This window comes from Mobula hypostoma, chromosome 4, assembly GCF_963921235.1.
Source record: "Mobula hypostoma chromosome 4, sMobHyp1.1, whole genome shotgun sequence".
In the NCBI taxonomy this organism is placed as follows: Eukaryota; Metazoa; Chordata; class Chondrichthyes; order Myliobatiformes; family Myliobatidae; genus Mobula; species Mobula hypostoma.
In genome coordinates, this window is record NC_086100.1 from 180,780,304 (window position 1) to 180,792,498 (window position 12,195).

The window sequence follows — 12,195 nt, forward strand, 5'->3', positions numbered from 1 at the left end:
TTAAATCCACAATTGTGTTTTCTATTTTATGGTACCATGATAAGGTTTACCTGTGGCTCCATTGGCAAAAGGTCATGGGCTAAGTTAAGTTCAACTTCATTGGCATGGGCATGCATACCCAGAGTAAAATGTTATGCAAATTTGCTTTTTGTAGCAACAGCACATTACATCTTTAGCGAGAAGGTGGTGAATCTGTGGAATTCATTACCCCATATGGCTGTGGAGGCCAGATCATTGAATATATTTAAAGCAGAGGCTGCCAGATTCTTGATTTGTAAGGATGTCAAATGTTACGGGAAGAAGACAGAAGAATAGGGTTCAGAGGGAAAACAAATCATCCATGATTGAATGGCAGAGCAGTCTCAATGGGCCATATGGCCTAATTCTGCCCTTACATCTTATGGTCACTTATGGTCTTATAGCAAACATAAGGACATAAACTTAATTATCATACCATTGAAATCAACAATGAAATGTTAATTCTTGAAGGGAAATCAAGACAAAGTGCTGAGGTTTCACTACAGAGGTTTGAAAGCCAAACTGCAGCTGAGCTATATATGAAGTACTGAAGAAAAACCATCGAAGGTTCAGTATTTTGGATGAGATATTCTTTCATCAGAAATAAAAATCCCATTTCAGGGAAGAGCTGGGGAGAGTCTTGTACCATCTTTATCACTTGGACAGCACCATCATAAAGATTTTTCTGCTCATCTATTTTGGGAAGTTCTTTAACAATTACCGCACAGCAGGAAGTATTATCTGTGAAGGCATCTGTATGGGCAAGTTGCTAGGCAATGCAAACCCATTTCTTCCATGTACACTCAGTGGCCATTTCATTCGTTACCTCATGCACTTAATACTTGTGTGTGGTCCTTCAAAGGTTCAAAGGTTCATTTATTATCAAAGTATGTTTGCAGTATACAACTCTGAGACTCATCTTCTCCAGGCAGCCATGAAACAAAGAAAACCATAGTCATTCAAAGGTAAACATCAAACCCTGCTCCCCACACAAAAAAAAACACAATCATACAAATGGCAAGAACAGCAAACCCCAACCTTGCAGACAAAAAGAAATAACAAATCACAGCAACAAGAAAGATAGCAACATGATCATCATCCTCCCCCATGCAAAAGATTTACACAAACAGCAACAAGATCATTACTGAACCCTAACCCCCCAACACATAAAAAGTTAACAAAACGTGCCAAATGGGTAAAAACACAGAATACAAAAGCTATAAAACTGGAAGTGCCACAGTCCATAGATCACAGAACTTTGGTAACATCCTCCAGCAGCATCAAGGGAGAGAGAGGGATCACTGGAATGCAGAGACGATAGTCCGTCACACAGAGACCGGTGGCCGGCAGCATCAAGCGATAGGCCTTCCTATAGTCACCCACACGAGCAGAAAAGTAAACATATTTTAGCACATTATGACAAGAAAATCCCTCTAAGAATGAACATTTCAATGATTTGAAACTCCAGTTCATGTAATCTTTCTTCTAGGTATTGGGATTGTTTTATTTTTGTCACATGTCTCAACATACAGTGAAAAGCTCGTCTTGCATACAGATCAAATCATTCTGCATTGTGTTAAGGTAAAACAATATCAATGCAAAATAAATTGTAAAAGCTACCAAAAAAGTGCAACACAGGTAAACAATGAAGGGCACATCTGTTCTAAAATCCCAGGTGAAATATTTTGTATCATCCTCTCCACTGGTTTCAAATAATTAGGCCAGTTATCATTGAGGCAAAACAACAGCCTTTTAAGAATTACTGGTGCCCAAAGATCCGACACTATCTGGATAAAAAAATGCACAAAACAGAGTTGAAAATGAACTTTGTAACCCCAGTTTCATGCCAGGAGGTCAGAAGAATGCTCTGCTTTGTTAACAGATGGATTGCTGCCTCAGTTCCAGGTTTATATTATGAACAAACATTATAATGTCACAGTTCAGAGACCCAGAATTTTCACAAAACGGCTTCATTGTTGTAATTTAATTTTGCTTACACAAAAAGAAATTTCAAAAGGTCATAGATAAGTACAACGTATTAGTAAGCAAAATTTAAATCCATGAGATTAAAGGTGAGTAACAAAGTGGATTTAGTATTGGCTGTGAAATGAAAAACAAAGAGAAATAGTAAACTTGTTTTTGAGGCTGGGGGGGATTTTATAGCAGTGGTATCCATGTTTCACCAGCAGCACCAATGCTCTGCTTTGATATATATCAATGGTCTGGGTGAGTTGTGTCCAAGGTTCATAATTTCAAAATTTGTAGCTATCACAAAGCTTTGAAACTGAGCAAATAACCAGACAGGAGCAGTCTAGTGGCAAGTGGCAGCACAGTAGTGTAGCGGTTAGCAGACGCTATTATGGTGCCAGTGACCCAGATCCAATTCCTGCTACTGTCTGTAAGAAGCTTTTATGTTCTCCCCGCAACCGCGTGGCTTTGCTCTGGTTTCCTCCCACATTCCAAAGACGTACAGGTTAAGCAGGTTAATTGGTCACATGGGTGTAACTGAGCAGCGGGGACTCATTGGGCCAGACGGAGGGGTACCATCCCGTATCGCTAAGTAAATAAATAATAAACAAAGTACAAGAGGACAAAGGCACGTTAACACTTGATGAAGTTTATTCCAGAGTAGTCTGATGTGATACATTTTGGAAGGAAATGATGAGAGGCAATATAAACTGAATTTTTTTTGTTTGGTAAAAGTACCTTTGGGTTAAGGGTGATTTTGCCTCCATTTTAACTCTGAGGTTCTGAAGTGGATAATGAGGCCCAGTTGGAACTAACAGACTCTGACATAGGGAAGTAGGAGGTACTTAATGGGTTATTAGAGATGTCATGAATTACTTTCTCCATTTACACCAGATTTTGTGTACTCCTGTGGAATAAATTCAAAGTTTTCACTGCCATCCCAAATGCCCCATCTCCATTTTACGTGATCATGGGTCAAGAATGTCTATTACAACTCATTACAACTCTTCCAAGGACAGTCCCAAGCCCGCCTGTGAAAGGAAGAGGGTTGGGCATGTGGCTAGCAACCCTATCCCGTAAAAACCCAGAGCTACAGAAATATGAACAGAGCTCCAAAGGCCTCACCCCTGGGAGAGGAAGGATACACAAAGAAGGTGGGCTACACGTAGAAACAACACGAAAGAACGGCCTGGGACTGAGGACACTGGTGAGCTACTGCCCCAGGAGAGCTGATATGTTTAAGAAGAATGAGAACATTACACTTTGCAAAGAGGCCTCATCTTATCTGCAATGTGAGTAATCTTCTCTGACAGAGGTCAGAACAGAATGTTTGTTTCAGAAGTCAAGAGACCGGAGGTTGGAGGCCGACACATGCAAGTCTGGGAGTCTGGGACAGAGGCTGGAGGTTGCAAGCCTGATATCTGTGAGCTCAAGAGTCCGGGGTTAAGGACTGGAGGCCTGGAGGCAGTCTGTTTGCCATTGTTGTCTTGTTTTGTTCTGTTGCTGTTGCTGTTCGTATTGTTGTGTGTTGTGTTGTATTGCTGTATTTAACATCACGGGCATGCTTTACTGATGCTGGAATGTGCGTCAATACTTGTGCTGCTCTCCAGCACATCCTCGAGTGTGTTGGCTGTTAACACAAATGGCACACTTCACTGTACATGTGATATATTACTCTGAACCTGAGTCTGATGAACAATATGGCCTTCCTCATCTGAGGTTACACACTGTACTTATAGTCTCAATGCAAAGAAATTTTGGACTGGGAGAAGACACAGGCAGTGGTGCTTACCCTGCACCACTGCCCCAGAGTCATCTCACATGCAGGCTTTAAGCAGCAGTGCAGTGACAGTGCCAATGCGTGCACTCACTCACAGGTAATTTGCTGAAGTATATAAATGGGTCTTACATATTATATCTTCAAAATAACATTCCCCAATCATCACTGTTCACCACTAGAGTATAGCATCACACTGCATGATAAACCTCCATGTTGAAACTCAGGAAAATGTGAACTACTTCCATACCTCAGGGACCACCTGCCTACAAAAGCAGATATTGATGATGAAATTTACCATTGCCTTCAGTGCACTGGCACAGCCTTTGGCTAAGTGAGGAAAAGGTGAAGATCAAGACCTCAAAACCTGTGCAAAACTTATCATCAGATGGCAGTATTGATTCTCACCTCCTATATTCATTCTAGTCACGGGCTAACTGCACAATGGACCTCAAGAATCTCTGTTTTTTCTTTGTCCAAAAATAAACTTTGCTCATAAAAATTAGATAGAAAAATACAAAATATTACATGCCTTTATTTTCACAGTGTCATCCAGCCTTTACATTAATAGTGTTAACAGGTCTGGACATTCGCAGTTCCATCAAGTTGATGCATTCTATATACAAAGCGCCAATGGCTGTCATGTGGTCTCTTTGAAAACTGTAGCCTTTGGGTGTTTAGGAGGCCAGGGCCCAGCCTCTAAGAGCCCAGTAGCGGCAGCAAGATAGATTGTAGTCCTCCCACAAAGACTTTGCTACTTTAGTGTGTCTCTTGGTACATTCTCCTGCTGCCTGGCATATATCAGATGATAATATTCCTTAAGGAATCTCATTATATTGGAAAGCCCAGCATGTTTAGTGCAGACCAAAGTGCACCTTTAACCAAGCTAATAATCTTCCAATAGGACTCGATGTTTGTCTCAAAATGTATCCCTGGGAAGCACACATGGATGCAGAAGACAGCTGCTATTCTGCTGTTCAAGAAGGACCCTTGAATCCTTTTCCAAACCTTCTTTGAAAACACACAGTCCACAAATAGGTGAGTGATTTTAAGGTCAATGCAACCATTTCAGGGGCATTGGAAGGACTATGTATGAAGCAGTCCACAACTCCATCTATAAGTTAAATGATCCAACATTAAAAAAAGTTAATCTTGTTGATGGAGAGGATTCAGATTGAAAGTACATTTATTATCAAAGAATGTATAAATCATACAACCATGAGATTTGTTTGTCAACTGGCAGCCATAAAGCAAGAAACCCAAAAGAAACAGATTAAAGAATAAAAAGAGAAATAAAAGACCAACACCCAATACGCAAGAGAAAGAAAAAAGAGCACAAATTATGCGATCAATTGAAGTGAACAACAATCCAAACTAAAAATGGAGTCCTCAGATTCAAACCCCGGATCAGCCTGGAGTAGGCCCAAAGCCTCGCTTATCAGTTCATTATGTTCGCGGGCACAGAGCACAATAGCTAGGGCAGCCTTCATTGCCTCAGTGCCATAGAGGAGTGACCATCGCAGAAAATGAGTGAAATCAGGTCTCGCCCTGGATCCCACAAGGAAGATTCAGGACAAATTGATAAAGCTGTTAAAATTGACAGGATATTCATCCAATTCATAGAGGCATTGTTCAAAAGCAAGGAGGCTATGACAATCACAGCTTTGGATTGATCTGCTACGCCACTTTCTGGTCTTTATATTGCATCTTAGTCCAGGCACCACATTGTAGGAGGGATAAATGGATTTCCATTTCATTGAAGATATGACTGCAATGCAATAGAAAATCACCAACATAAAGAATCAGAAGACTCCTAAACACTGTCAAAGAGCAAAATCAGTAAAAGGTTATGATCAAGTTTTCACAGGACCAGACTCAGAATTGGAAGCAGGAATAAATCTGCCATTCACATACTCAGTATCTGGAACGTCACATCTCTGTCATAAATGCGGACTGAATCCAGCAGTTAGTATCATTTCAATCATAAAGATTTCAGTTAACTTCAAAGTAATAGATGTATGAATGTGCACTGTCTGCTCACACTGACTTTCCAGCTTATTTCTCAGGTAAATAAATATTCCTGCAAGAATTACAGCATTAAGGCAAAATTCAATGGTTTGAAAAATTCAATGGTTGCCGCATAATTATATAACTGTGATTAATTGCACTAAATTACTGCTGCGCAGATAGACCATAATGTTCTTCTTGTGTTAAATTTAAGGTTATTTTCAAGAAATATCCTTGCCTTAATTTAGGAGAATGGGGGGTGGGTACGGATCTCAATAAAATCTATAAAATATTGAAAGGCCCAGATTGAGTGGACATGGTGGGAATGTTTCCTATAGTGGGGAAGTCTAGGACCAGAGGGCACAGACTCAGAATACAAAGATGTCCCTTCATATCAGAGATGTGGAGGAATTTCTTTAGCCAGAGGGTGGTGAATCTGTGGAATTCATTACCACAGATGGCTTTGAAGGCCAAGACTCTGAGTATATTTAAATCAATGGTTCAGAATCAGAATCAGGTTTAATATCACTGACATATGTCATGCAATGTGTTGCTTTGTGGAATCAGTACATTGCAATACATCATATTAAAAAACTATAAATTACAATAAGAAATATATATAAAATTTCAAATTAAGTAAGTAGTGCAAAAGAGAGCAAAAGCAAATTAGTGAGGTACTGTTCATGGGTGCACTGTCCATTCAGGAAGCAGATGGCGGAGGGGAAGGTGGATTTCCTGGAATGTTGAGTGTGTGTCTTCAGGCTCCTGCAGCAATGAGAAGAGGGCATGTCCTGGGTGAAGGGGGTCCTAAATAATGGATGCCAGTTTTGTGAGGTATCACCTTTTGAAGGTGTCCTGGATGCTGGGGAGTCTAGTGCCCGTGGCCGAGTTTACAAAGTTCTGCAGCTTTTTCAATACTGTGCAGTGTGCCCTCTATACCAGACAGTGTTACAACCACTTTGAATGCTCTTTATGGTACATCTGTAGAAATTTGCAAATGTCTTTGGTGGTATCCCAAACTTCTCCAACTCTTACGATCTTAATTTCTTGGCCAAAAATAAATGTCAGTGAAGTTCACACTCTAACTACATGCCATTAGCATGCTGTCCCCAATCTCTTTTCCTTGTCTCCCTCTCTTATCACGTCTACCTTAATCATATCCCCTCCCATTTTTTACATTCCTCTTCCCTCAGTCGTCTCTCCCATTCAATCTCGTCTTCCCTTCAGTCACCCCTTTTTTATTCCTCATTGACCCAGGTACTTTTTTTAGCTGTGAACATACGATTCAGTGCTCTGCGGGGATTGTTACAATAGATTCATAGAACTCTGCAGCATTGAAGGAGGCGATTCATTCTATCTTGCTGTGCCAGCTCTTTGAAAAAGTAATCAAATTGGGCTCACTCACTTATTTAATAGCCATAGCTAAGCAAATGCTTTCCATTCCATTTCTATGACTAATTCTCATATCTGCTGCTATCTCACAAGACCACGAGTATACAGGAGCAGACATAGGTCAGCTGGCTACTTAAAAGCTTGTCTGTCCAGTTAACATGATACTGGCTGGACGGCCTTGCACCCCAATTCCTCTTCTGTTCAGTTCCCATAACTCAGGACCCTGACCTTTTAAAATATGTCTCTCCCTTCCTCCTTACATGTGGCTAAAGATTGAGAACTTGAAAAGATTCACTGCCACCCTCTGTACCTGATACAGGTAGCAGCAGAGAAGATGTGCCAGTGCTTGCCAGCAATATGCATTTGAGTAAAATTGGAAGATTTTAAATTGGAGGCATCAATCATTGCAGTTTAAGCCCCAGAACGTTACTTCTAAAATAAGATTGAAAAAGAAGTTTATTTTGGTGAGAGAGATAGGGATAGAGATAGAGAGAGAGAGAGAGAGGCCTCTTAAATTTAAACAATCTCACTCTGAAAACATTGGCAGGTCAGCTTTTTTAAACTACTTTCCTAAACTGTGTCACTCAATACCTAAAATATAAAGAATGCAGACTCATTTTAAACACTAGCCCAAAACCTATTTATTTCACCTGTTTTCAACTCACATTATTTTGTATTTCATGTTTACACTTTGTTTAATAGTAAAACACTTTGAACTACATCGTTTCTATGAAAAGTGCTCCATAAATAATAATAATTATTATTATGTGCATAAGGATGGTGAGGTAGAAGTACAGTGAAAAACTTGCTTGCAGTCATTATGCCCATGCTAACCTTCTGTTACCAGAAATCCCACGGAACAGAGGACCAGTCATTAACTCCAGCTTGAAAACTTAGTTGAATGTGGACCAACTAACCATTTAATGAACCATTGGAGATGTGCTGTCAGTTAAAACAGTCAACGAGATGATGCCCTGACACAAACAAATCTTTCCAGAGAGCAAGACAGAATATCACATTGCTTTCTTTTTGTAGATCACTGGATCTTGTGATTGACTGGGACTCACTTAACAGTCAGGTACATTTTCACCACTAGACCACGAAGCCAGTAATTTCTCAACAAGTTAATTTGTTACAATCTGCTATTACAAAACCTAGAAATAGCTAGCACTATAAGGTTGTCCATAACTGTAGGGAAGGAAATAGACAGCCTTTAATATTTTCTATATGTCTGATGTGGTTGACTATTATTTATTTATTTGTTTGTTTTATTTAGAGATACAGAGTGAAACAGGCCCTTCTGGCCCAAAGGACCACCCACCTATTTAACCCTAGCTTAATCACAGGACAAATTACAGATAACGTACCAACCAGTACATCTTTGGACTGTGGAGCACCGGGAGAAAACCCAGGAAGAACATACAAACTTTCTTACAGAGGACACCGGAATTGAACTCTGAACTCTGACGTCCTGAGCTGTAATAGCGTGGCACTAACCACTACACTACTGCGACACCCTAATGATCTACCCTCTAAAAAATCTGGCCAGTTTCTTGCTTGTGTTAAACCATTCAGTGTAACAAAGGACAGAAAGACAACCCACTATCATTCTATCAAACAGCAATTTGCAGCCATGCCTGTGAAACCACACCCAAAGTCAGAGTCATAGAGTACTGCTGCAGAGAATCAGGCTATTCGGCCCATCTAATCTGTGCCGACCTTTTCTTTTGCTTAGTCCTAGCAATCTGCACCCAGATCACGCCCCTCCAAACCCTTCCCGCCTGTGTACCTACACAGATTTCTCTTAAATGTTACAATTGAAACCAGATAAAATAAATTTGGATCGTGCATGAAATTTTAAATAAATTGAGCAACATACAAACTGCTGGAGCAACTCAGTGGATTGAGGAGCATTAATGGGAAGAAAGGAGTTGTTGAAGTTTTGGGTCAAATCATACATCAGGATGATTCATTCCCACCCCCCACTCCCACCCCCACAGATGCTGCATAATCCAATGAGCTCTGCCAGAAGATTGTTGCTCCAGATTCCAAAATCAGCCGTCTCTAGTGTCATCTTCGACATCAATAGATGCAGGAAACAACTGAAAACAGGGGAAACATGGGAAATAAATCAACTTGCACTTCAAAATTTGCAACCAATCCTCTGTTATCAAGGTCATGTTAAGCTCTCTTTTCCAATCTTGCTTAATCTTAAATAGAGGATAATTATCCTGTTGTAATAGTAACTTATAAATTTTCCCAATAAAACCTTTCACTAAAGGGTTGATTTGTAAAATAGTGTCTAACAGGTCAGAATCTTGTATAGATGGAAAATTACTTAAATATTCTTGTAAACCGGATGCATATTCAGTGGCTTAAAATAATTATTATAAGATAACAAAATAATTGTAACTCCAGGTTTGATGTGGCACAGAAAAACTGATTGATTGTATGTCCACAAAGTGATGCTATGTACAGGAGTGCCATTACATAAGGTGACTCTGACAGGAAATGATAAGATAGTGGAGGTGAGGGGTGTGGAGGGATGGGTTAGTGGATGGAGGTGTTGATCAGCCTTACTGCTTGGAGAAAGTAGAAGGACATGAGTATAGATATGCATAGTCTAGCTCTCTTCAGCCTTCTCCAAAAGTAAAGGCGTCGGTGAGCTTTCTTGACTCTGTAGAATGTGTTCTGGGACCATGAGTGTTTGTGCGAGATGTGCATTCCCAGGAAACTGCTCGCAGTTTCCACTTCTAGGTTGTCTATGTAAAGATGGGCATGACTGGTGCAAGTTCTCCTGAAGCTGATAACCATTTCTTTTGTCTTGTTGACGTTGAGCAAAAGGTTATTAGCCTGGCACCAGGCCCTGAGCTCTTCCAGCTCCTCTCTGTAGACCATCTCATCATTGTTGGTGACGAGCCTCACCACTTTTGTGTCATCGGCGGACGTGACAATGTGATTTCTTGAGTGTTTAGCCATGCAGTCATGTGTGAGCAAAGCCTACAGCGATGGACTCAGCACATAGCCCCAGGGAACATCGGCAAGGAGGATGAGGAGGGAGGAGTTGTTGTGCATCAATTGGTTAAGAAGTCCAACACCCAGCTGCAGAGTGGTGTACTTGGATGAAGAAGCAAGAGTTTGTTCACCAAGGTCTGTGGAACAACAGCATTGAATGCCGAACTGAAATTTGGAAACAGCATTTTGACATAAGTGACATAATAAAGTAGCCACTGAGTGTATGCCCCCTATTAATGCGTCACAATGAAGTGATTTATACCACTACAACACTAGAGTTTAATATGTACCACTACATTATGTCAAATAATCAGAAGCATCGTTAATTAACACTATTGTTATCATTGGTTTGGAAGAGTACTCATAATTACTGGATGGATAGAAATTTGTCAAACTGCTTGAGAAACCAAAACTATGGAAAATATACACATTCCACATTTCCTGGAAATCCAGTGCAACACACAAAAAATGCTGGTGGAATTCAGCAGGTCAGGTAGCACCTTTGGAAATTAATAAACAGTTGATGTTTCAGGCTGAGATCCTTCAGTAGGAGTGGGAAGGAAGCGGGGAGAGGCTAGAATAAGGTGGGGGTGGGGTAGGAGGACAAACTGGAAGGTGATCAGTGCAGCCAGGTGGGTGGGGGAGGAGGGGGGAATGAAGTAAGAAGCTGGGAGGCGATAGGCTGGCAAAGAGAAGAGATAAGATGGTGGAGTGAGGAAATGAATAAGAGGAAATGAGGATGGGAAAGAATTACTGGAAGCTGGAGAAAATCAATGTTCATGCCATTAGGTTGGTGGCTATGAAAAACAGATCATCTTAGATATTTTAATTTGGTCCCAGAGTGAATCAGAATGAAGCTGGCATGCCCCTTCTATTTAACACATTAAGATCAATACGCATAGTAAACTATTTCTAAAACTTATCACACTGTAATGAATATCCTTTCTGCACTTGAGAATGAACCATTGTGTTAGAAATCATTGCACAGTGATGATACCACATAAGACATAAATATTCAGGTTTGCTTGTATTCTGTTAAACCCAAGCTAGTTTATAAGTCATCAAATTTAGGACATCACTATTGGAGGGAATCAGACACTGCTAAACATTGAGATGAACTCGAGGAATAGTGACAGGATATCATTTCCAGCTGTCTGTGCTTCCTGACACATGAGAAAGAAAAGCCATTTTAATATTCATATTGGTACTTCAGCAGAAGCCTCTTCTCGGCGAGGAACTCTGCTGAAAGTGAAAGGAATAAGGAAATTCTAGGGAAGCCAAAGGTCTGCTGCAATGACTGAAAGGCTCTTAGCAAGGTTTATTTTATTTGTTTTCTTTAGCTTGGTCACTGTAGGCAAAGACAGCCATTACTGCACAGCCCTAACTCTCCATAAAAAGGTAGTGATGAGTATCAGATTCCTGGGTGTCAATGTCTCAGAGGATCTATCCGGGGCCTAACATGTTGATCCAGTTATGAAGAAGGCACACCAGCAGCTCTACTTTGTTAGGAGTTTGAGTCGCCAAAGACTCTTGCAAATTTCTGTGGATGTACAGCATTCAGACTGGTTAAATCACAGTCTGGTAGGGAGGTTCCAGTGCACAGGATCACAAGCAGATGCAGAGGGTTGTAGAGTCTGGCAACTCCATCATAGACACAACCTTCTGGCCAACAGGGCGCCAGTGAATAACAATTCCTCAGGTGACATCTTTCAGATAATCAATCTCTTCAATTTTTTCACTTTTTCTACACCTTCTGCTTCTATTTGTCTTGATTGTCTTACGGAGATTGTTGGAAACTGTGACATGCAGTTTGGATGTCCATGCCATCAGGCTGGAGGGTACCCAGATGGAACATAAGGTGTTGCTCCTCCACCCTGAGGGTGGCCTCATCTTGGCACAATTGACCGACACATTGGAACGGGAATGGGAATTGGAATTAAAATGTCTGGTCACCAGAATGTCATGCTTACGGTGGATGGAGCGGAGGTGCTCAACAAAGTGGTCGCCCAATTTACGAC

At 40.7% G+C, this 12,195-nt stretch overlaps 1 long non-coding RNA gene across 1 annotated transcript in view; it reads right to left on the minus strand.

Annotated features, from left to right (window-relative positions):
* Positions 1-879: 879 nt before the first annotated feature.
* LOC134344989 (uncharacterized) overlaps positions 880-12,195 on the minus strand; it is a 34,456-nt gene continuing 23,140 nt past the window's right edge. Inside the window, exon 3 of the long non-coding RNA XR_010017581.1 lies at positions 880-1,387. This is a non-coding gene — a long non-coding RNA (uncharacterized LOC134344989). The remainder of the gene's footprint in view (positions 1,388-12,195) is intronic.